Here is a 5,269-nt window from a genome sequence, read left to right as displayed (position 1 = left end):
CCCCCCCCCCCAGTCCTCATCCTCCTCCCTTCTCCCTTCTAGCACTGATGATGTTTCCTAGCTGGGTAATGAAACATCTGTAGAGACCATCAAGGACCCCCCAGTCCTCCTCCCTTCTCCCTTCTAGCACTGATGATGTTTCCTAGTTGGGTAGTGAAACATCTGCAGAGACCATCAAGAACCCCCCAGTCCTCCTCCCTTCTCCCTTCTAGCACTGATGATGTTTCCTAGTTGGGTAGTGAAACATCTGCAGAGACCATCAAGGACCCCACCGTCACCGTTCTCCTCCTCCTCCCTGCAAACTTCCACTCCCTTCTAGCACTGATGAAGTTCCCTAGTTGGGTCATGAAACGTCTATCAGGAAACAACCAAGCTCAGAGAGCAGAAAGGACGTCACCAGCACCCTCTTCCTCCTCCAACTCATCCTGCTCAAACTTCTCTTCCTTCTCAAACTCCCTCTCCTCCTAACACTGACGACGTTCCCTTGTTGGGTCACGAAACGTCCGCAAGGAAGCCCCCAGACTTGCAGCGTTTCTCAACCTTGACCATTTTAAGGCCTGTGGACTTCAACTCCCAGAATTCCCACAGCCAGCAACGCTGGCTGTGGAATTCTGGGAGTTGAAGTCCACAGGCCTTAAAATGGTCAAGGTTGAGAAACGCTGCACCAGGGCAACCATTCTCTCATTCCCACCCTCTCTCCTTTACGGGCTGCCGGATCCGGGCTGAAAAACTCCCGCCGGCAGCCCCGCCGGCGGACGGAAAGGCCGCCCTCCCAGGGGCGCCCTGCCCTCGGCCGGAGCCCAAACAGCGAAGGGTTCCCACCCTGGCAGGGCCGCGTGCGCGTCGACTACGCCAGGCCTGCCAGCGGGCGAGCGAGGAGGGCCAGGCCGGGCTCTCGGGGAGGGAGAGGAGGAGGCGGCGCCCGGGCCTCCTCCGCCTCCTGCTCCTCCGCCTCCTGCTCCTCCTCTCGCGACTCGCTCGGGAAGCGCCGCCAAGGCCAAGCCCGCCTTGCGGAAGGAGGCGGACCTGCCGGCGAGGTAAGGGGGGAGGCCGCGACCCGCAGAAATGGCCGGAGCGGTTGAGGTAGGGAGGGCGGGAGGGAAGGAAGGAAGGAGGCCTCCTCCATGGCGGCCTAGGAGACCTCCTCCGCCGCCGCCTCGCTTGGCTTCTAACCCGGCCGGGCTCCCAATCCCCGTGGCGGCCCCAAAGCGCGGGTCCTCCTCGCCCTCCTTGAGGGAAAGGCCGAGGCGCCCCTATCCCGCCTCAGACCCTCCGGAAACCCCCTCAGGAAAGGCCCGTTTCGCCTCAGGATTGACCTCAGGATTTCTCTCCCCTCCCCCCTCACAAGCCCGCCCTTTTTGTTTATTTTTTTTCTTTATTATTTTTTTCTTTATTGTTTGTTTATTTTCTATTTTATTGTTTTTTGTTTATTTTTTTCTTTATTTTTTATTTTTTTCTTTATTGTTTGTTTATTTTTTATTTTATTGTTTTTTTATTTTATTTTTTTTAAACTTTTTTATTTTTATTCATATTTCTTTCTTTTTACGGGTTGATCCCCCGAAGTGGGTCCTACGGTGTGGGTCGCCCCTCTTTCCCCCCCTTTTTTGGAGAAAAAAGACTGTGGTCCTCGACTGAACAACAGTTCGCTTTAGTGACCGTTCAAAGTTACGACGGCACTGAAAAAACAGTGACCTAGGACCGCTTTTTTTCATACTTACGACCCTTTTTTCCATACTTACGACCCTTTTTTCCATACTTACGACCCTTTTTTCCATACTTACGACCCTTTTTTCATACTTATGACCCTTTTTTCCATACTTACGACCCTTTTTTCCATACTTACGACCCTTTTTTTCATACTTACGACCCTTTTTTCCATACTTACGACCCTTTTTTTCATACTTACGACCCTTTTTTTCATACTTACGACCCTTTTTTTCATACTTACGACCCTTTTTTCATACTTACGACCCTTTTTTCATACTTACGACCCTTTTTTTCATACTTACGACCCTTTGAGGCACATGGGGTCCAAATTCACCCACTTGGGCTCTGACTCGTATTTACGATGGCCGCAGCGTCCCAGAGTCATGCGATTGTCTTCCGCGACCATCTGATGGACAAAAGTCAATAGGGAGACCAGACTCAACTTAACAACCGTAGCACTAACTTAACAACTGCAGCGGTTCACTTAACAACTATGGCAAGAAGCTTGGCATCATTTGGGGGGCCATTTATTTTCATTGCATTGACCAAATGCATTATTTTTAAACTAACTTTTGCTGATCGAGGTGACTGATTATTTTTATATTTAATTATTTTATAAATTGGTGCTGTTGCTGCAGTGTACACTGGGTGTTCAGAGCTGTGAAGACTAAAGCAAGTCTATAAAACTGATTCAACAAATGAAGGATTCACAATGTGTTGTTGTTAGCTCTGTTCTTTTTAAAAGCATGTGCAGTTAACACTTTTGTGATCATGAGGTTGTGGTGTGACCTTTAATCCTGTTAAAAAGACATAATTGTCTGTGTTTGGTCCCTACTGTTTAGTACTTTTCTATCATCCAAGAGAGAGAGAGAGAGAGAGAGAGAAACAACTCAAAATAGGTGTTTTAAGTTAATATCAAATAAAACAGCTTCAAGGGGATGGGGTCCAAAATTGTTACAATGTACGCTGCACGCTTAGACTTTCAATCTCGGAAACTTTGTCTTGTTTCTTATTGTCAACCTAGAAAATGACAAGAAAGAACTGAGCATTGTGTAAAAAATACAAGAGCCTTTCTCGCTGTTTTTAAAATTAGACTATGACTAATTTCTTCTTTGTAATTCTGTTCTTCCTCGTCCACAAATGTCTCAAAGGCTATTGAGCAAATTAACAGTGTATAGGAGCTAATTAAAGGTTAGGCTGATGTAACCAGCAGTATGGGCGTTTCTCGTTAATTCACACTGCGAATTAATAAAATATTTTACTTTTTTTTAAAAAGAACATTTTTTTACACCCAGCCAATTTTCCTGAAGATACACCAGAGAGGTTTCTTTAGCAAATACCCAAAATGAAAATAATGTACGAATCTTTAATTATCCATTATTGTTTATCTGGGAATGGTAGGTAGATGCTTCTAGAGTTAACATTACTCGAAGAAAAAGTTTGCCTTCCTATCAGATAAATAGCATATATTTTGGAGCTGTAATGCCAACTCCACTTGAAATCTTTTAAAGGATCACCAAATTCAAGGGATTTTATACCTTGTTGCCCTTCTGGAGAAAGACAGTCCTTTTTGATCTATACTTGATGAAGAAAAGAAAATAGAGGAGTCCCTTTTTTCAGTGCCGTTGTAACTTTGAACGGTCCCTAAATGGTTGTAAGTCGAGGACATCCTGTATTATTTTTTTAATGCTGTCAAAAATTGGTACGTGGCTCCCATCAAACACGTAATGGATTTATTGTTGTTTTTATAATTCCAGGAACCCTCTGACTTTTAACTGCACTGGTTTTTCTGACTGTACACCGATCCATCCTAAAAATGAAGAAATGGAGGTGAAAACAAAGAGAAACAAAATCGTTCGTTGCGGAGAAGTAATTCTGATCTGTGCCGTTTCAGCTGTGAATACATGAATAGAGTGAAATATAAACCCGTGGAACCAAAGCTAGTGAACATGGAGTGTAAAACGAGCAAAATACAACACTGCAGGTGTGAATATACCTTGGTTGTTGTTGTTGAGGAAGGAAAGTCACGAGGTGCTTGATTATGAACAAAGGCTGAGGCGATTTCAATAAAAACGGGGAGGGAAAGAAACGAGCAGGAAGTTATTTTGTGAGCGCTTACTTGTGTTTTGATATTTTTGAATGAGCACAGCAAGAAAGCCTGAAATTGAAGCCCATTGCATCATTTTCCAGATCTAGTTCTGGGCCTGATGAGGATTTTAAAAGTCAAGTTTTTCCTATCCCCACCCCTGTGACATTTCACAGATGGCTCTGAAGTTCTTAACTCAAAACCTTCTGCAGATTTTTTTTTTTTCTTGTGAAATCATTAAGTGATATGAGACGCATGTTTGCCAAGAACTAAACTCGTCTTACACAATTCTCTAAGGCCGCTTGATCTCTCGCCATATTTTAATTAAGCTGATGCTGCAGTCTTTCTCCCCCCCCCCAATTATAATATAAAAGAAACAACCTGTGGAATAAGTCGACAGGTGCAGCCTTTGACTTAAAACCATTTGTTTAGTGACTGGGCTATTTTGTATATAAATATGTTACATATTGTTATATGGTTTTTTAAAAAAGAGGTTTGAATACTTTATGTTCAAATAATGTTGCTGCTTGAATATTCAACCATTATCTCTCTCTCTTTTTGCTTTAATACTGTATTTATATTTCCTTTAGATTTGTAATTAAACTTTAGTTTCAAGCGTAAACAATTCCACCTTTTTGGCATTTTCAAAAAAATTCTGTTTAGTCCGTTTGATCTGTTGTGCCATTATATCCATCTCTGGCAGGTTTAATTTATATTATCTCCATTTGTTTCTTGAGGACTTTCTTTTGTGGGTCTATTTGTAACTCTAGTTCCAATTTTTTAAGTTCTTCTCTCAACTTTAACTGTAATCATTTCTTTTCTTTATTCTTTTTAGAGGCATGGGTTATGGCCAACCCTCTAAAATATGCTTTGGCCGTGTCCCATACATTTTGGAAGGATGTTTCTTTTTTCTTGTTTCTTTTTTTTTTTTAAATTCCATTTCCTTTGTTGCTAGTTGTAAGAATTCTTTTTCTTTCAATATAGATTTATTCAGGGACCATCTTAAGTTTTTTTCTTGGTTCCTTTCCAAGTCATTTTTATTGGGTTGTGATCTGCCCAAACATTAGTTTCTATCTCCACCTCTTGTATCATCATTTTCAAGTCGAAAGATGTCCATATCATATCAATTCTAGACCATGACTTATGTCTATTTGAATAGAATGTATATTGTAGTTTTTCTGGGTATCTCTCTCTCCACGTTTCTTGAATACACAATTCTTCTTTCATTTTTGAAAACGCTTTAGGTAATATATTTCCTCCTTTTCCAATTCCATTTTTTCTGAGCCTGCTAGAAAGCATGGGGGGGGGGGGAGAAACGCTCGATTCAACTTAGGATTCAGCTGCAGCTTCTAACATACATTTTTCCATTCTAGGTTGCTACGATCGCCCCAAAGATGTGGCCTGGAAGAATAATTGGCCTTGTTCTCGGCGTCAGCGGCGTCATGCGGTGACGGCAATTCCATTTTGAAAAAGAAA

General features: G+C 42.5%; 1 long non-coding RNA gene across 1 annotated transcript; it reads left to right on the top strand.

Moving 5' to 3' along the window:
* Nucleotides 1–971: 971 nt before the first annotated feature.
* LOC107302816 lies at nucleotides 972–5,238 on the top strand. The gene is made up of 3 exons (XR_001549396.1): nucleotides 972–1,037; nucleotides 3,465–3,691; nucleotides 5,167–5,238. It is a non-coding gene; the product is annotated as an uncharacterized LOC107302816 (long non-coding RNA).
* The last annotated feature ends 31 nt before the right edge of the window (nucleotides 5,239–5,269 follow it).

Source organism: Protobothrops mucrosquamatus, unplaced genomic scaffold (assembly GCF_001527695.2).
Source record: "Protobothrops mucrosquamatus isolate PMUCROS unplaced genomic scaffold, P.Mucros_1.0 scaffold_292, whole genome shotgun sequence".
NCBI lineage: Eukaryota > Metazoa > Chordata > Lepidosauria > Squamata > Viperidae > Protobothrops > Protobothrops mucrosquamatus.
This window is presented reverse-complemented; position numbering and strand designations above follow the sequence as displayed.